The following is a 21,256-nucleotide window of genomic DNA, read 5'->3' as shown; positions in this document are numbered from 1 at the left end:
ATGATAAGGTTGGGGGAGAGGTGTTATACACACTGACCTACATAATACATACCAGAATTGAGTGCCACCAGGAGTACAGTGGCAAAGACCATTTACTGCTAAAGGAAGAAGGAAGGTTTCAAGGAGGCAAAGCTGGTATCTGAGCTGGCCCTTCAAGAACAAGTAAAATGTGGATAGGTAGAAATGACAAAAGGGGCATTCCTGTCTTAGCATCCAACGATCCCAGTGGAAATGACAGCTCACGAGAGCGAAGTCTGAAAGTACCTTACACATGCATGGCACGCACCAGATAACTGACTAGACTTAGAAATGAAGAAGAGACAAGGCGTCAGAACTCAATGACCAGAAAAAACATGATGGCACTGCAAATAGTAAAGAGGAAGGTGTTAATTTGGATGAAGAAATCTGGGTTTAGTTTGGATAAATTAGTGTGCTCATGCTGGAGAAGCCATTATAAAGCATATTCATTCACCTTTGGAAACTTTTTCTTTTTTTTTAATTACAAACTGTAAGCAGCTACTAGACTTAACGTGCAGGTCAATAACTACCTCAGAGTACTGACAACTTAAACTTATTATTTTTTTCCGACTAAACTTACTATTAACAATAATTTTATCGGCCATCTTAGAAGTCTCTGGGGAAAAAAATGCCTATCCAAAACTTCCATTTTCTCCAGTTCTCCTAATTCTAGAAAACAAATGTGCAGTTGCTTGGAAACAGGTATTAACCCTACAGCAATTTACAAACACCACTGGGGAACAGTAAGCCTCCTCCTCCCACAAAATACCAAATTTCAAGGCCATCTAGCCACTCTTAAGCAGAGGGTCCCTCACAAAATACAGCTTATTTCCAAAGCATTTATGAGCAGCATAACAGTTCACCAGAATTAGTGCTATGTCTGTAAGTTTAATCAGGAAAATAAATGGTTGTAAAAACCAGTGTAGTCTGGACAATGGGTTGGAGAGGGATGCTGGTGAGGAGTGAGCTTCTTGAATCAGGTGGACTCTTGAGACTAGGTTGGCATCTCCTGCCTGGAGGGGAGATGAGAGGGTGGAGGGCTTGGAAGCTAGCGAAAAGGACACGAAAAGAGAGAGTGGAGGGAGAGAGCAGGCTGTCTTACAAGGGGGAGAGTAATTGGGAGTGTGTAGCAAGGTGTATATGGGTTTTTGTGTGAGAGACTGACCTGATTTGTAAACTTTCACTTAAAGCACAATAAAAACTACTTAAAAAAAAAAAACGGCAACTGATGTAACTGCAAGCCTTAGTTACTAAAAGAACTGTCATCTGTCAAAGTTAGCCTTTAAACAGTTTTCCCTCTAAAACATTCAATTCAGCTGTGTGACTCATGCCATCCCTAATTTAGCAATCTTGCTTTCTATTGCCTGGAAATTTGGTATTACAGTTTGTCAATATTTTTCTAATTTCTGATACATAAAGTTACTTAAGATTTAAACCCTGGCAGAAAAGTTATAGGGCCAACTGTGGTGCAAAGGGTTTGTGCTTGGTAACTACCCAAAAGGTTGGCAGTTTCAACCCACCCAGTGGCACAGTGAAAAGAAAAGCCTGAAGATCTGCTTCCATAAAGATTACAGCCAAGACAACCCTATGGAGCAGTTCTACTCTGTAACACATGGGCTCGCCATGAGTGGGAATCAACTTGACGGCAACGGGGGTTTGGTTTTTTTTGTATACAAAGCCCTAAAACAAGTAGGGACTTGACACAAAAAATACTGATGAATGCTAAAACCAATAATATGGGAAAAATAAAAACAGATCTCTATCTCAAACCACAGACAAAAATAAACTCCAAGTAGTCTAAAAAACAAACAATAAATAAAACATTAAATGTGAATAGCTTTGAAACTTTTAGAAGAAAATATAGGCCAATATCTTTATGAATCAAGGAAGGGAGTATTTAAAACAAGATACTGTAAGTACAAACCATATCAGGAAAGACAGATAAATCTGGCTACACACCTTGGAAAACCAAAACAAATTCATATACTAGGACAGTGCATTTGCAATACATATAACCAAAGGACTAAAATCCCAACTCTAAATTTTAGGTTCCACATAAAGAACTCTGAATCAATTAAAAAAAAAAAAAAGGTAAAAATTGCAATCGTTTAAATGGATTAAAAGATTAACTTACTAAACAAATATTTATTGAGCACCAACTATATGCCAGGCACTGTCTTAGGCACTTGGGATATAACACTGACAAACAGAAAGTCTCTGACCTCATGGTGAGGTGAGACATACAAACAAGTAACTATATATGGTATGTCAAATGATGATAAATACTAAAAATAAGGTGGGTTAGGGAGATGAACAGGCAAACCACAAAAGGGAAAAGCTATATGGCTAATAAACACATGAAAATATATTCATCTTCGCTATTACTCAGAGAAATGCGACTCAAAACTACAATGAAATATTTCATAATCATTAGAATGTCAAAAATTTTTACATCTAACTATCAAGTGTCGTTTAGATGTATAGCAACAGAAATGCTTATATACTGCTGCTGGGAGAATAACTAGTACAATCCCTCTGGAGAACAACATGACAGTATCTAGTAAAGTTGAAGATATGTATACTCTGTGACCCGGCAATTCCACTTTTAGGTATGAACCCTACAGAAACTCTCCCACACAGCTAGAAAACACATACAGGATTATCCAAAGCTCTCCCTGCATACCAATGAGAAAACAGATAAAAAGCGACATGTTTACCTGACAGGGAACACAACAGAGAGTCCCTGACGGAGGAGAAAAGTGGGGTGCAGAACTCAAATTCTAGTAAAAAGACTACATTTAATGGTCTGAGACTGGAGGCATCCCAGAAGACATGGCCCTTGGACTCTCTGTTAACCCAGAACTAAAATCATTCCTGAAGTCAACTCTTCGGACAAAGATTAGACTGGGCTATAAGACACAAAATGATACTCGTGAAGCGTGTACTTCTTAGTTCCAACAGATACATACATGAGACTAAATGGGCAGCTCCTCTCCGGAGGTGAGATGAGAATGCAGAAAGGGACAGGAGCTGAATGAATGGGCAAGGGAAATCCGGGGTGGAAAGGAAGAGTGTGCTGTCACATCAACTAGGGTCACACAACAATGTGTGTACAAATTTTTGTGTGAGAAACTAACCTGAGCTGTAAACTTTCACTTAAAGCACAATTAAAAAAAAAGGCAGCATGTTCAGAGAATGAGTATTATACAGCAGTGAAAACAAAGTACACATGTACCATGAATGAATTCCACAAACATAAGATTAAGTGAAAAAAAGCTGCAAAATAAATCAGTAAGGAACAATTTCTATGAAGCCTAAAAACATACAAAAATGGTAACGTGTTGCTTAGGGAAGCAAACGTTTTTAATAAGATGCTAAAAAATGCACAGAAATCATAAACACCAAATTCAGAAGAGTGATTCGGGAAAAAGGGGGCAATCCCAGAAAATTTACTGATGATCGTTGCTAGTTGCTGTCAAATAGATTGACTCCAGGCGACCTCCTCTGTGCAGAGTAGAATGCTCCATAGGGTTTTCAAGGCTGTAACCTTTCAGAACCAGTTCACCAGGCCTGTCTTCCAGGGTGCCTCTGAGTAAGTCTGAACCAGAGCTTTGAAACCCTGCTGGGAACCTGCCTTTCTAACAAGTTCCCAGGCGATTCTAATACTGCTGGTTAGCAACCTATCTTGAGAACCAATAGTAGAGCAGCAGTTCACAAAATTTACTATACCTAAGAATCACCTGGAGAAAGACATCACGCTTGATAGAGGGTTAGCCAAAGAGGAAAACTATCAAAGAGAGGGGACTGTCACAGTGGCTGCAATAACAGGCTCAAGAATAGCAACGGCTGTTAGGATGCCGCAGGATCAGGCAGTATTTTGTTCTGTTGTGTACAAGGTAGCTATGAGTTGCACCTAACAACAAGAATCATCTAGCAATCTTGTTAAACTGTAGATTCTGATTCAGTATATCTGGGGTGGAAATGTAAATTCTCAACAAGAGTTTCTGGTTAGTAGTCAAGTGCTTTACAATGACAGTATTTTATTTCTTAAATTTATTGCTTAATTACATGATTACTAATTGTATTATTCTTTATACTTCTTACGCATGTCTTTACGTTGCATACTTTTTTTTAAAAAAAAAAAAGCATGAAAAAAGGTTTGTACAATGCTGAACACTGGAGTTGTGCTCAGAAAGCCTACCTTTACATTTCCTTTCCCAGTTCCTCTACCAAGGGGGAAAAAAAATAATGTAATTCTCATATGATAGTGACAGAAAAGTGCAATCATTCCTGTGAATCTCCCAAGCTTTTTGACCACATGCATTAATTTAGATTTTTTGCGAACAACTTCTAAAGACTGAAACAGAACTTAGAAAGCAATGTTATATGGTCAAGTCAAAGAAATAACCCCACATCGAAGGATAAACATATGTGGGCATATGTTGAAAATAGGCAAAATGGTTACCAGCAAGGGCTTTGCAAACACATGAACCTAATATAAGGATTGATTAATTAACGTATATAAAGTACACTTAAAAAAACCCATTGCCATGGAGAAGATTCCAACTCATAGCAAACCCTACAGGACAGAGTAGAACTGCCCCATAGGGTTTCCAAGAGCACCTGGTGCATTGGAACCGCCAACCTTTTGTTTGCAGCTGTAGCTCTTAACCACTATGCCATCTAAGGCTCCATATAAAGTACATAGCACATTGTATTTTAAAAAGGTAGTTTGAGAAAATATTCTTTGATGGTGGAGGGGAGGAAGGGAGAGGGGTATGCACTAATTAGATAGTAGATAAGAACTACTTTAGGTGAAGGGACGGACAACACACAACACAGGCAAGGTCAGCACAACTGAACTAAACCACAAGCAAAGAAGTTTCCTAAATAAACTGATTTGAAGGCAGCGTAGCAGGGGCAGGGGTCTGGGGACCATGGTTTCAGGGGACATCTAAGTCAATTGGCGTAATAAAATCTATTAAGAAAACATTCTTCATTCCACTTTGGAGAGTGGCGTCTGGGGTCTTAAACGCTAGCAAGCAGCCATCTGAGACGCATCACCTGGTCTCAACCCACCTGGAGCAAAGGAGAAAGAAGAACACCAAGGACACAAGGTAATTACGAGCCCAAGAGACAGGGGCCACATAAACCAGAGCGTACATCAGCCTGAGACCAGAAGAACTAGATTGTGCCTGGCTACAACCACTAACTGCCCTGACAGGGAACACAACAGAGAACCCCTGAGGAAGCAGGAGGGCAGTGGGATGCAGACCCCAAATTCTCGTAAAAAGACCAGACTTAATGGTCTGACTGAGACTAGAAGGACCCCGGTGGTCACGGCCCCCAGACCTTCTGTTGGCCCAGGACAGGAACCATTCCCAAAGCCAACTCTTCAGACAGGGATTGGGCTGGGCAATGGAACAGAGAGGAATGCTGGCAAGGAGTGAGCTTCTTGGATCAGGTGGACACTTGGATCAGGTGGACACTTAAGACTACGTTGGCATCTCCTGCCTGGAGGGAAGATGAAAGGGTAGAGGGGGTTAGAAGCTGGTGATATGGACATGAAAAGAGAGAGTGGAGGGAGGGAGCCGGCTGTCTCATTAGGGGGAGAGTAATTGGGAGTAGATATGTAGCAAGGTGTATATAAGTTTTTGTGTAAGACCGACTTGATTTGTAAACTTTCACTTAAAGCACAATGAAAAAAAAAGGCAGTTCGAAAAATAAAAACAAGAAGTTGGAAGGCAGAGATAACAATGGATAGACTCAACAATGATCATTTTATTTTTCCAAATTGTTTTCAGCAGCGAATCAAGGTTTATTTCAAACTTCATTGAGACTTCCCCCCAGCAACATCCTTACATTTACGAGCACTGTGTCAAATCCTTAAAACATATTTCTGTTTCCAGAATCACCTTCAAAAAACCAAGTTGATACACAAATATTTGTAAAATGCAAAGGAGACATCGGGCTAGGATTTTGCCTAAATCTACATTAAACAAAAAAAAAATCTACATTAGGTACAATTAACTCAGGTACTGGTTACACTTATGCTAAGAAAAAAATTTACACTATATGCTATATATTTTGTAACAAGAAATGTAGTCAAAAAAAAATAACTTCCGAATATTTCCAAGAGGAAACTGTATTATTCAAGAGTTGCTGTATGAAAAGCTGAGTCTTCCATGCACAATGCATTGAGATGGGAAGCAAGCAACAAAGAGATGTATCTAGGACTTACAATTTAGATTTGAGCAGGGGTTTCCTACCCATTAAAAGGAGTGGCTATGAGGAATACAGGAGACAATGGCTGTATCCCTATGGCTTCACAGAGCTATTTAATATCTAACAAGGAAACAGATATCCTCTCCACTTGAGAAACAAACAAACAACAACAACAACAAATTGCCATGTCTATTCCAACTCATGGAAACCCTGGTGGCTTAGTGGTTAAGTGCTGCAGCTGCTAACCCAAGGGTCGGCCGTTCAAATCCACCAGGCGCTCCTTGGAAACTTTATGGGGCAGTTCTACTCTGTCCTATAGGGTCGCTATGAGTCAGAATTGACTCGATGGCACTAGGTATGGTTTTTTTGGTTTATTCCTATAGGACAGAGTAGGACCTCCCCCATAGGCTTCCCAAGGTGGACTGAACTGCTGAACTTTAGGTTAACAGCCGAGCTCTTAACCACTACACCACCAGGGCTCCTCACTTCAGAAAGCACCGCCTATTTCTTGTTGGCAGCTCAGCGTAAGACTAGTTACTGGAATAAGACCAGGTGAGAAGGGCAAGGTCAAAATTCCAGCTGGAATAACATTGTACACAAAGTTACAGCTTACTCATACTTTTGATTATCACATAAAATCAGTTTCCTAATAACGAGAGCAGCAATTTATTTGCCAACTTTGAAATTAAAGAATTTCTCGTGTCCATATTCACAACTCATGTACACAAATTCCTTAATACATTAATGGTAAGAAAGTAGGTATCAACTTTTATTAGGAAACTTGCACTTTTGATTAAGCATGTTAAAAAAGTACAGATACACACTGTATCCTCCAGAAAGGCTGCAGCAATTTACATTGATACCCAAACTGTTTGAGAATGCCCATTTCGCCACAGCCTCACCAACAATGATTTCCATATTGTTTTTTATCATAGTGGAGGTCTGAGAAAGAAAATATTATCTCACTGTTGATTTAATCTGCATCTCTCTGGTTACTAATGAGGTTAAACAATATTTTTTAATTAGAAAAGGCTTTTTAAGATGGAAAAATTTGGGAATGGATGAGGGTGATGATTGAACATGATGAACAAGTTAGTCAAGGAACTGTACATGTGAACAGTACTGAAATGGTAAATGTTTTGTTCCATATATACTTACTATTTTAAAAAGGCTCTAAGATATTAATCCCTTTACTATGTTATTTCAGACTATATTTTTTTCATTAAAAAATTTTTAACTTTTATGGAGTTAAAACTAGGAATATTGTTTTACGGTTTATGTTTGTATCATGCTTAGGAAGGTCTTCCCTATCCAAGATTGTGTTAATATTAAATTACACATTTTTACAGAAAAGAGTCACGTGTTTGGAATCTGCAGTCAAACCTGAATGGAGCATAAAGTAAGAGAGGAAAAGTAGTAGTGGAACACAGACTGAAAAGAAGAGGCTGGGGCCAAATCACTCTATAGGAGCCCATGGAGTTGTTTTCATAGATCAACTTCGCAAACAGCAAGGATAAGAGCTGAGCTAATTTCAGTAACGGTGCACAGACAAGACCAAAGTAGCAATAAACTGAAGGCAAATGGCAGTTAGTAGACAGTTATGGATTGTATTGTGTGTCTCCCCTGCCCCATCAAACGTGTTGTAAATCTCAACCTCCACACCTGTGGTAATAATTCCATTTTGGAATGGGTTGTCTTTGTTATGCTAATAAAACAGGAGTCGTGTAGGCTGTGTCTGAGTCACTTTCTTTACAGAGATATGAGATGAAACAAGCAAGCAGCAGAGATGGGGGAAGAGAGATGCCAAGCCACATGAAGACTGTCTAGAACAGAAAGCTCAAGAGACAAGGACCTTCCTCCAAAGCTAACAGAGAAAGCCTCCCCTGGAGCTGGCACCCTGAATTAGGACTTCTAACCTCCTAAACTGTGAGAAAATAAATCTGTTAAAGCCAAAAAAAAAAAAAAAATTACACATTTTTATTCATAGTTCTTTTGTGCTTTTACTTTTTCTTTTAAATTTTAATTCATATGACATTTATTTTTCCAAGATAGGAATCTAACTAGTTTTCAAAAATTGTTTCTCAGTTCTCCCAGCACTGTTTATTGACTAATTCATACTCCCCTCAGATTCCTGATGTACGACCTATATCACAACCTCTGCTCTTTTCATCTGCTATCATTAAGGGCCCGGAGTTTTCTCACTGTTCATTCAGACCAGTTTCACATGAGTACTTCACTTTTCCAAATAGCTACCCAACAACCCATCTCCTCTAGTTTCCAAATATAATTTTGAGATGAATTTGTTGAGTTCCTACCATGTATGTGCATGGCACTAGCCTAACCATCAATCCGCCACAATAACCCTACTGGAGGTAGACTTTTCCACCTCCATTTGAAACTGAATAAACTTTCCTCCAGAGGGGTTAAACAGCTTGCCCCAAAGTCTGAGTTAAAAAAATGACAGGAAAAAAAAAATCCTTCTGATAAGGAAACAGACAACTTCCACTTCTTGTCACATTCATCCAAGAAAACCAAGGTCTCTAAGTACCACAGATCTTACGCCTCCCTGAGCATGCCCTATGAAGAGGACACTGCAGCTGAAAATATTTTGCTACAAATGGGACACAAACTATTAATTCCCTAACAAACCATAGTAAAACCTGCGAAAGGTGGAATCTGTATAAGATAGGGACCTGTCAGAGAAGGAAAAAGCAAGTATTTTCCACTAAAACAAGCAATAGAAACGTGTAAGACTGTACCCTGTCAAAGGTTAAGACTGTACCCTGTCAAAGGTGGAAAATCTTCGAGAACCGGAAAAACAAGGCAGTCCCATCAAATTCCGGCTCTCACAGATTTCACCGTATTTTTTATTATATCTGTATCCCCAACACTAAAAAGACTTCACAGCAAAAAAGAACGACTATAAGCCAACAATCAAGTAAATATATTTTTCTTTTCCATTCTACGTTGCCATTCAAATTGACAGACAACTTTAAATCGTTTCTGGCTCATTGAGTGGTAAAACAATTTATACTTTCTGAAAATAAAACGTCCAACAATAACATATCTAAGTGACTAATAAGCCTGAAACAGAAACAAAGAAAGAAAACAGGCAAATTAAGTTCTACGCTATGAACAGAGCATTTACAATTAACCAAAGAATTAACATATAACCTTCCGAATATTCCAGAAAACCAAGAAGATTATCACGAGCAATATACTCTTAACAACTCAAGTCCTTCTGGAGCAATGTTTTACATATTAAGCTTTCATAACAAATCCCAAGCTTCATCCGTACTTCCCCTATGGTCGCTTACTGTCTGCTCTTACTATGCTGAAACACCCTCGCTCCGCACCAAAGGAAAAAATCACAAGTATGACACAACCCAACAGTAGAAAGCTCTTCCACATACCCGAGCTATTGCCATCGGACCAAAGAGACGGCATCACAAAGAACATTCACATTCTACATTATATATATCTGAAATGTCTGAATTTTTTCAACGAGCATCTATTATGTCTGTGAGCAAGGGAAAACTGAAGACAATTCCCTGCCTCCACCAAGCATTTTATATGACATGTGTTGTTTATCAAGCTCTGAACTCGAAAACTGGATAGAAATAGGAAGGTTTAGTGGACTCAGTGGTTTTCACCTTTTTAAAAATGAAATGTTAAGGCAGGATGAGAAGGCAGGAAGGCATAGAAACTGGTTGAATGGACAGAGGGAACCCGGGGTGCAAAGGGGTAGCATGCTGTCACATTGTGAGGATTGCAACTAATGCCACAAAACAATATGTGTATAAATTTTTGCATGAGAAATTAACATGAGCTGTAAACTTTCACTTAAAGCACGATTTTTTAAAAAAAGAGAAAAAAAATTAAAAATGGAATGTTAAGCAGATCCCCAAAGTATAAAAGCACAAATGCAGAGCTGCTGACTGAAATGGAGAGTGGGCAGCTCAGAAAACTGCCAGCTCAGTCTCTCGCCCTCAACAGCTCCTGAGGCACTTCCTCGCTGCCAACGGTAAACTTTAAAAAAATACCTATCCAATCTATACTTAGTCAAATTCACTAAAAATTCAATGAAAATAATCATTATCAAAATCTATTTGGACTTACTGGAAATTTTACAGAATGGCCTTTAAAGGATGGGTTTGGAATAAGAAATCTTTTTATAAATAAACTTCATTAAGGTATAATTCACATACAATAAGAATCACACATTTTAAGAATACAGTTCGATGAGTTTTAACAAAGTACACCATGTAAACATGACCCCCAATCAAAATGCAGAATATTTCCATTATTCCAGAAAGTACCCACCTGATCCTTTTCAATCTGCTCTTCCCTCCACACACACCATAAAAATTCTTTCCAACTGGTAGCCTAACAGAATCTGAGTAAACTAGAACTTCATAGTGGGAGAACTTCCAGAGACTGCCACCCAGCAGGTTCTATTTATTCCTGTATTTCAATAAATATTTACTGAGCCTCCTCTATTTGTCAGAGCATGTCTCTCTAGCAGTGAAAAAAAACAAATTCTGCTTCACTCTCTGGGGGGGAAGGGTGGGACACAATAGATCAAGATTAATAATATCAGGTAGCAATAACATAGGGTTACGGAGGAAAAAAGAGTATCAACTGGTGTGGGGTGCTACTATAGACAGGGCAGTCAAGGGGGGGCCTCTCTCGCTATGTGACAGACTCATGCCTTCAAAAGGACATCAAAGCTGATGACGCTGAAGAGATTGGTTGAGAAATCAAAGATATTAAGTGCAACTTAATACAAATAGGCAAATATCCCTTGATTTTATTTTTCACCCAACAAGATTAACGCCAGGAGGTTATATGTACTTTCCTACAATTTACTCTGAAGTGTTTTCAGTAAGGCCAATTTTCAGTATTATTTGCTTTTCAATCTTTTAATCTAAATGCCCAGCATACTGAACACAGAACTTCCAAATTATATAGCTAGTATTCTGATAAATACTTTGAGCATCAAATCATTGCTTTATCTATTTATTTTTCCCTGATCAACTCCTTTATTTCATTAGCCAGAACATTCCTGCTAAAGGAATGGGCACACAAGCCCTCTGCATATTACCTAGATGTGGTCCTCCTGCCGTAGTCTCTGTACAAATCAGGTGTAACAGATACTATTTGCCCCCAAGTCCATTCTCCCCCTTTTTCAATAGCAATAGCGCTCCAGTTTAGCAGACACACAGCCAACAGAATAAATACTCCCTTGCCGTTCCCCCGACAAGAATGCTCTCCCATCTCTGCTGATCAAACATACCACCCATTTACAAAAAATCTTGCCTTTTCCATGAAACTCACTCTGACTCATACACCTGAAAAGTGACATTTCACTTATGTGAATGCTGAAGGGATTTTTTTTTTTAATTTTGCTTTAGGTGAAAGTTTGCAAATTAATTTCTCATTGAACAGTTAATACACATATTGTTTTGTGACACTCCGTTTCCATCCTTCCTGTTTTCCTGTCCCTTCCTGCCTTCTCGTCTTTGCTTTTGAGCTGGTGTGCCCATTAGTCTCGTATGCATGATTGAAGTAGGAAGCTCATTCCTCACACATGTTATTGCTGGCCCTATAAACTCATCTCATCTTTCTCTGGCTGAAACGTGAACCTCAGGAGTAACTTCAGTATTGAGTTAAAAGGGGTGTCGAGGGGCCATAACAAATCACTGCTTTAAACAGATTATGTTTACTACTGCTAAATTGTAAGAAAAAAAAAACTCAGCTTTAAATACAAGACTAAATAACTTTTAAAGGTTTTTCCAATTCTGATTCTATAAAGTTTAGAATTTGCGAGGTAAAACGGTATTTCTTTAAGGTGGTATTCCATATGAATCAGAGCCCTGAGGAGCTACAGAAGTCTGGCCCCAGCTCTGACATTCAGGATTATAGGTTTCAACCTCCTTCCCATCCCCGTTCCCCATTTATATATATAAACCAAAAAAAAACCCAAACCCAGTGCCGTCAAGTCAATTCCAACTCATAGTGACCCTATAGGACAGAGTAGAACTGCCCCATAGGGTTTCCAAGGAGCGCCTGGTGGATTTGAACTGCAGACCCTTTGGTTAACAGCTGTAGCGCTTAACCACTGCACCACTAGGGTTTCCCGTTTATATATATACGTGTGTGTATATATATATATACACACATACACTTACATCTCTTTTTAGCATTTGTCAGGCATCACGTTTTTATACCTGAAACAGGTGATCATTTCCCAGCAACAGAAATCACTGTTGGTGTATGTGTAACCTCTGAATACGCAGGCAGACCAGATTCTACACACAAACCTGAGAGTCTAGACACGTACGTATTTTGGCTTGGCTCCACATTAACTTGCCACCACATCATGCCCACTTTCACAAACCACACCTGCGTAACTCCAGGTTTTATTTGATAAAAATTTAAGAACAGTAAATTTTTAGTATCTTTCTACCAAGAGTTCAAAATCCTATCTATGTACAAACGCCGTTGAAAGGCAAGCTAATGACCTTGGCATTAAGCACTTCAGGGAAAGGACAGAGGAATACTATGTGTGCTTGATGAAATCTGCCCACACCCTTTCAGTCAAGGAAGTGAAATAAATCAGAAGCTCTTCAAACCCCATAAACTCTGCATCATAAAAGCAATAATTACATCTCATATCACTTTTAGAGTTTACAATGTCTTCATGTACATTTACCCACATAACAATAAGAAAAAAAAAAATCCCCTAACTCACTGGTCTCTTTTAAGGCTGTTCAAAATGACACAGCAATCAAACAGCTAAGCAGCAAGAACTTAAGTGTATGCAAACAGAGCAAGGCTTTGTGAAGGATCACATTATTATGCCTGAAAAAAGAATTTCTTGTATTAAAGAACTTACCCAATTCTTTTTATTCTATTGGGCAACCCCATTCTGGTATCTGACCAACTTCCTCGTTCTCCATTTTAAAGTCTTTTCTGAGAGCCCACAGTCTGGAAGCCAAAGGCAGTTTTAGTCAAGACCCTATACTGGGGCCCTCTTCTGGGTAACCCTGATGTAATGGAAAGCCCTGGAATAAAATAATCTGAATAACTTTAGAAAACAGTCTCACCTCTTTGACTTCCTCTCTCAATCCTTTGTTTATGCCACCCTTTTTAACCAAAATAGAGAAAAAAAAAAGTTCACAGGGAACCGAATTATTAATCCCTCCAAAAAATCACAAAGAATTACTGAAAGCAAAAAAGATGCACATTATAAAAAATAATAATGATGACTTTGGTTCTTGTGCCCCAGGACAAGAGCCAAAAGTCTTCGATTTAGACGTTCAACAACTTATCTTCGCTTGGCCTTCTAGCTTCTGAGACTGGCCAAGTTATGCAGTTACAACATTCTAGATGCTACAAAGCAAACCAGGCAGAACAGAAATGAAGACCCTGCACATTCACCAGCTAACAGGCGTGGGCAGGAACCTAATCAATGTAGTTATCCTTTCTAGAAGTTCTTGGGTCTCTTCCGTTTGGCAACAAAATAATTCAATTATTTTGGTTCTTTGCCTCCCTTCCTACCTTCCTTATCCAAAATTACCTAAAATTGTCTTTTTAGAAGAAACGAAGGAAAGAAATAAGGCACCAAGACAGACAACAGAAATGGTGATGGTTAAGACAGCAGAATAACTTTGAGTGGTCACAGCAGAGAACTGTATCATATACCCAAAACAGGGACAGCAAATTCAAATGTCTACAACAGACAAGTAACATAAAGGTGTAAAATGACAAACATCAACTGCTCCGTGCCAGGGATGTATGTCAGTTATGGTGGGATCTGTGGCAAACTGGAAGGACACGACAACTACAGAAGATGGCTGCCACAAGCAGAAATGCAGGCCCCAGTTGTCAGGTCTGATTTTTCAAGAGCAGCCTGTATTCACATTTTATATGAAATCTCCCAGTTTTTAAATGTTGTCAACTAATTCAAATTCATAACACTGTTTGGGCCAAACAAAACACGTCTGCAGACTGGATTTAGTCCATGAGCCTTCAGACTTCAAGCTCTGCTATAAAAAGAAAAATATACGGTTCTTTCAGGGGTAGGGCAGCACTTCAGGGTGGAAAGCACATCATATGCTCCCAAAAAACACCACATCTAGTGCTGTGAGATGTCTAAAATATGCCACAAAAGATATGAATATCTATCTTAAACCCCTAACTGTTGAATGAAAGCAAGAAGAAAATCACCTTACTCTTCACACACTAAGGTGCTCCATTTCAGCCACGAAAACAGGAACCGTAAACAAAACCCAGTGGAAGAAAACATTAAGAAATGGGTCTTTCTGAAACTGGGTTATTACTTTCATAAATTTGTGCATAATCAGCCCCTTACTTCTAGACAAAAAGAAACTAAGAGACCATTCTAACTTCCATATTTCTTTAAAAAAATTTTTTTTCTTTTGAAGACTGAGAAGGTCAATGTCTTAGAAAGGGCAGACTTGTCTCTTACTATCCTGGTAAGCCTTAGGCAGCTACTGTTTTATGGGTTATAAACCTGCATTACAGACCCTACAGCAGCGGTTCTCAAATTACTGACACACTAACGAATATGATGAAAGGTAAAGACACTTTAAGAAAATGCATCCTTCTCCCAAAAATTTTACAAGGTCATAGGCCCCCTGGAGTCCACAGACCATAAATCAAGAATGTCCTGCTCTAAAGAGTATTAATCAGACTGAATCTCCAGACCCTCTGCTTCTCCCCATCACTACATCTCTACTCCACCGCTCTAATTCAGGCCACTACCATCTCCAGCCTGGACTAGTACAAAACCAAAAAAACCAAACCCACTGCCATCGAGTCAAAAGATTCCAACTCAGCAATCCTACAGGACAGAACAGAACTGCCCCATAAGGTTTCCAAGGCTGTAATCTTTCTGGGAGCAGACTGCCACATCTTTCTCCCACAGAGCAGCTGGTAAGTTCGAACCGCCGACCTTTCGGTTGGCAGCCAAGCTCTTTAACCACTGCACCACTAGGGCTCCTTTGAGACTAGTACAATAGCCTCTTTATTAATACCCCCACAATCCATTTTCCAAACTTCTGTGGAAGTGATTTAACGTCCCCTTCTCCCACTCTTCAAATTGCTTCCCTAAACAATCTCACCTCTGCTTACCTCTCCGACTCATCCTTCTCACTAGGCATCTACCACACTTGGCCTCCTTTCAGCTCTGAAAAAACCCTAAATTCTTCCCATCCTTGAGCGTTTGCACTTGCTGTTTCCTCCACCAGGAATGCTCTGCCCTCGAAAGCCTGTAAAACTGGCTCTTCTCGCGCCCCTAAAAAGAACTTCTCTGACCACACTCAGCTCTCCCCCTTTTTAGTGTTTTTCGGAGTCCCCTGCTTCATACCTCCACAGCACTTTTCTCAATTTGTAATTTATTTCTCACTTGTTTGTGTGTCTCCTCCCACCACCACCTATATTGTAAATTCCCAAAAGGCAAGAACCCATCTGACTCACATCCCACTGTACACACAGAGCCCAGCGCAGGGGCTAGAGCATGGTAGCCCTGCCCTCAAGCACTGTCTGCTGAACCAATTAATCTTATAATCTCATTAACTAATTAATCTTATTAATGTTTATGAGTACGTGAAGTAATCAATCAAAATCTACCGTTTGAGAGAAGAGCACTAACCACATTCCCTCAATTCCCAATGTCACTATGCCCAAGATAAACAAATTAGCATCCCAAGATTCTTGGTGGTTAAGGCCACCCATCCTAAAACAATAAGTAAATCCTACGTCTTATGCTTTACCAAACCATTTCACCCCTCCTCATCTCAGTGCTAACCTCAGAAATACTCCAACCTTCCTCCCTCCAATTTCTCAGCACAGAACAGGTGACTCTTTTTGTAACCCATAACTGGCTAAACAAATTCAAAAAGTATGTGAATACAGTATTAAAGAAATACGCTGAAGAACCACTACTACTGTTACTACCACCACCACCACTGCTAAAATTGAACTGTACATAGTCTGCAGACTAAAAATATCAGTATCCAAAACCAGAGTTTTCACTGGTGCTAAAGTCTGGAGGATGGGAGAGGGGACGTGGAATTATACTGGACATTAAAATTTTTAATTACACAATTTCTTACAGAAACTTCAATTCATCTCTTTTACAGAACACAACCAAGCCTAAATGGCTGTGGTAAAAATTGCTTATAATATTCCTGAAGTGTGCACAAAAGTTCCAAAAACATATCTCCCAGCAAGGAACAAATAGCCCAATTTGCTCCAGAAGCTGTTCAGGGTAGCAGCCATTTTTGGCTCTTTAACAGGCTTCTTTCTACACAATATATAATACACATCAGGCTGTCCGGACAACAGGACCGAATAAAACAGACACTAATTCCACAAACAAAAAAGGAACGGGGAGGTCATCTGTAAGGCCAGAAAAACAACCGTGTAATACTCGTCCTTCCATCCTAGGCCTACAAGCTAGAAGTTCTATAAATAACAATAATGATGTTGTTGGGTGCCATGCGGTCGATTTGGACTCATAGCGACCCCATTTGACAGAATACAACTACCCCGTAGGGTTTTCTTAGCTGTAATCTTTACAGCAGGCAGATTGCCAGGTCTTTCTCCCTTGAAGACACTGGGCGAGCCTGAACCACACCAAGCTTTTGGTTAGCAGCCCAGCATTTAACCTTTGCATCACCAAGGCTCCGGATAATAACAATATACAGTTTAACATATGCCAGGCAATGAGCCAAGTCGTTTTCAATTTATCTTATTTAATCTTCACAAAACCAAAAAACCAAACCCACTGCCATCGAGTAGATTCCGACTCACAGCGACCCTATAGGACAGAGAACTGCCCCATGGAGTTTCCGAGGAGCGCCTGGTGGATTCAAACTGCCGACCTTTGCATTAGCAGTCTAGCTCTTAACCACACCACCACCATGGTTTCCTAATCTTCACAATAACCCTATAAATCACCCACAATTATTTACCGATATTTTACAAATAAGGAAATTAAGGCACTTGGAAGTGAAGCCTCTTGACCCAAAATCAAAAGCTAGCAGAGCCAAGATTCGAACCCAGGCAGACGGTCTCCCAGGTCCCTTCTGTTATACTGCCAGCAGAAGCCTTACTGGCTTTCTCCTGCTGCCAAGCCCTTTCATGCACTCAGAGGTTCTCCGTTCAGTACAATCAACACCTCCCCGTAAACACCGTACACTCGCTGATGGCTTCCAACTTCTGGGCACCAGTGCTGGCTTCTGCCGCCTTGCTCCACCCCTAAGGTTTAGGTGGGCAAAGAGAACGGCCGATAAAAGTTGCTTAGGTGCAAAGAGAAGCAAAGGAAATTGCCTCGTATAATCAGAACACACGCCAATAACCACTGAAATGCAAGTCGGCCTCCCCCCGGCCCAGGAGACTGAAACAGAAACGGAGCAGGGAATGGGAAGCACCATCATTCCCGTGGCAGATACATTTGGATTATGCCTCCTCTGGCCACAAGGCAGAGACGAACGAAGAGCTACCAGCACTCGCTGACTGCCAGCCACATGCGCCCTAAGAGAAACCAGGCCAGTGGAGACTTGGTGGAGGGGGAGGGCACCCAAGAGTTCCAGGAAAAGAAGAAACCCAAATAGTGAAGTTCGTTTGACCAAAGTGGGGGAAGGGAGAAGGGCGGTCTCCCCCAGTAGATTGCAGAAAAGGAGAAAGAAGGCGGCCTCGAGCCTCGGAAGCGGGGCCGCAGCGAGGGGAAGCCCTAAAGGGCGGGGAGGGGGAGGAGCCGGAGGGAGCAAGGCCCGCACACCAGAGGCCCGGGGGTAACTGTGGGGGAGCAGCCGCGCCAGGCCTTCCCGGGAACCCTGACCTAACCGCCGCTGAGGAAAAGCAAAAGGCGAAACGACTGGAGCCGCTTGAGTTGACCCCTCATCAGAGGAGCCTACTCACCTGGGCCCACCGCGCCGATCGCAGCTGCAGCCTCGCAACGGCACAACCGGCCCGAACCTCGCCCCCGCCCGACAGCGCGCCCAGCGTCCCCGCTCTCCTACGACGGTGGCGGCGGCATCATCCCGCTACCTCCTGGGAAATGTAGTCCTAGGTCCTCCTGTCCTTGCCGACTCGGCGGTCTACTGAACTACGTTTCCCACAAGATAAGGCGAGCGTTGGGCCCGCCGATTTACGTCACGCGCCGAGTCGTCGGATGTCACGTGGGCCGCTCCTGTCCATCCCCTCCCCCCGCCTGGGGTAAGAAGGAGGGAGGCGAACGGAAGGGGCGGGGGCGTTGCTGACGCCACTGCCCCCACCATTTTGGATCCAAGCTGGAAGGAGCGCCTGAGCCCCACCGACTCGCTGCCCTTCCTGCGTGGTCTAAAAGTGCCTGAGCTGGGTTTAAGTCTTTACCCTGCCACCTCTCGCTTTCTGCCCTTGATCAAATTGCCTCCGCTCTCTAAGCCCCAATTCCTTCTCCTATAAAATGAGACTCGGTTTGTATGCCATAAATCGTTGGAAGGCTCCGACAAAATGGAGTTATTTTTATTGTGATAGGATGGCAAACCTGTCTCCAGCCTCGTCTCCTGCCACCGTCCCCCTTCCATGACGCTGGAAGCACAAAAGGAGGTTTTCTCACAGTGTGGTCCTGGGAAGCTTGTTAAAATGCTGATAACTGGGAGCACTCGCATATTGAAGCAGAAGTTTCACGAGTGTGGCCCTGGAACCTGCATTTCGGTGATTCTTAACACATAAAACCACTGTATTTAATCAGGGCTTTGAATTTATCAGGGTTTTGCACAGGCTTGTTGGTTTCCTCTGGAATTTCTGCCATAGTCAACTAACACCTTTAAGACTCAGCTCCAACGTCATCTATTCTGTGATGCATTTACCCATTGTCCCTATAGGGCAGAGTAGAGTTGCCTCATAGTGTTTCCAAGGCAGTAAATCTTTCCAGAAGCAGACTGCCACATCTTTCTCCCATGGAGAGGCTGGTGGGTTCCAAACAACAACCTTTCAGTTAGTAGCTGAGTGCTTAACCACTGCACCACCAGGACCCCCGGTGATGCCTCACAAGTTTACTAGTTCTTTCCCATTTCTGTGCTCCCGCAGTAGGTTATACTGTACTGTAATTATCAGGGCCCGTGTATATCTTCCCCACCAGACTTTGCTCAGGGCAAAGTAAACAGTAAAACCAAAAAAATCAAACCTGTTGCGGCCAAGTGGACTCTGATCCTATAGAACAAAGTAGAACTACTGCACAGGGTTTCCAAAGAGTGGCTGCTGGATTTGAACTGCCAGCCTTTTTGGTTAGCAGCCATGCTCTTTAACTACTGTGCCATCAGGGCTCCAAATAAACACCAATGAATGTTGAAACTAGTACTCATTGTGAGAGAAAACATGCCACATCAGCCTCACCCTTACTGGCCTCAGCAGCATTCCTTCCACATTACTTACTGTTTCTCCTTTGAGCGTTTCCTGTGGACCGTATACTGTGGAGCGCTTTTTGAAACGTCCTGATTCAACTTAATTTTCTATCCACAGACTTCCTGAGTGTATGCTATATGCAATGCTCAGGATAAAATACTGGGAAGATATTAATGAGCTAAACAAAACAGTTGCTCTCGAGGCAGTTCCAATTCATGGCAACCCCATGTGTATCAGAGTAAAACTGTGCTCCGTAGGGTTTTCGATTGCTGGTTTTTTTGGAAGCAGATCACTAGGGCTTTCTCCTGAAAGGCTTTTCTTCATGAAGCCTCACAGAGCTTAAGTTCAACTGGGGAGACAACAGTAAGGAGTCCATCACATGCATAATTATTTACTACTGTGATAAGTGCAAAACAGGGAAGGTATATGGGGTATGCTATGATAGCATAGGACAGGTTGTCAAACTATGGCCTGTGGGCCAATTCTGGACCACCTCCTGTTTTTGTGCACCCAAAGCTAGGAATTGTTTTCCCATTTGTAAATAGTTGGAAAAAAATCAAAAGAAGAATATTTGGTGACATGTGAAAAGTATATGAAATTCAAATTTCAGAATCTATAAATTCATTAAAAAAAAACCCAGTGCTGTCGAGTCAATTCCGACTCATAGCGACCCTGTAGGGCAGAGTAGAACTGTCCCATAGAGTTTCCCCCAAAAATAAATAAATAAATTCATTTACGTATTGTCTATTGCTGCTAAACCAGAAACCCTAGTGGCGTAGTGGTTAAGCGCTACGGCTGCTAACCAAAGGGTTGGCAGTTCAAATCCACCAGGCGCTCCTTGGAAACTCTATGGGGCAGTTCTACTCTGTCCTATAGGGTCGCTATGAGTCAGAATCGACTCGAAGGCACTGGGTTTATTGCTGCTAAGGAGCCCTGGTGGCACAGTGGTTAAGTGCTCGACTGCTAACTGAAAGATCGGTGGTTCGAACCCATCAGCCACCCCACAGGAGAAAGATCTGGCAGTCTGCTTCCGTAAAGATTACAGCCTTGGAAACCCTATGGGGCAGTTCTACTCTGTCCTATAGGGTTGCTATGAGTCAGAATCAACTTGACAGCAATGGGTTTTTTGGTTTTCCATGGCTGCTACTACAGCACAGTTTAGTACTTACAACAGAGATCACATGGCCTACAAGGTCCAAAACATTTACATTCTGCCTTTTGTTGATAAAAATCGCTGATTCTTGGCATAGAAGCAGGAGGTCCTGACCTAGGCTAGAGGGTCAGAGAAGGCTTCTCCCTGAGGAAGTGACCGATAAACATGTAGTTAGCCAGCCCAGGGTTTAGGGAAAGAGCATTCTAGGCAGAAGGAACAGCACATGGGAAAGCCCAATGGCTGGAAGGAACTTGGCACATTCTAAATATTGTTAGGTGGCCAGTGAGTCTAAAGTGTAATAGGAATTACAGCACAATGAAACTGATGATGTCATAAGGAGCCAGATCCCACTAGGTCTGATGGCCCATGTTGAAGATACTGGATTTTATTCTGAGAACCAGGAAACCTCTGAAAAGTTTATAAACAGGGACATGATTTAGA

At 41.4% G+C, this 21,256-nt stretch overlaps 1 protein-coding gene across 1 annotated transcript in view; it reads right to left on the bottom strand.

The window, feature by feature from the left end:
* The window catches only part of THRAP3 (thyroid hormone receptor associated protein 3), a 68,597-nt gene extending 50,272 nt beyond the window's left edge, over positions 1-18,325 (bottom strand). The window contains exon 1 of the mRNA XM_003415498.4: positions 18,196-18,325. The gene's annotated coding sequence lies outside the window, so the exon portion shown is untranslated. The remainder of the gene's footprint in view (positions 1-18,195) is intronic.
* Between the last annotated feature and the right edge of the window lie 2,931 nt (positions 18,326-21,256).

This window comes from Loxodonta africana, chromosome 3, assembly GCF_030014295.1.
Source record: "Loxodonta africana isolate mLoxAfr1 chromosome 3, mLoxAfr1.hap2, whole genome shotgun sequence".
NCBI lineage: Eukaryota > Metazoa > Chordata > Mammalia > Proboscidea > Elephantidae > Loxodonta > Loxodonta africana.
Note: the sequence above shows the minus strand (reverse complement) of the source record. Positions and strands in the feature narration are given on the sequence as shown.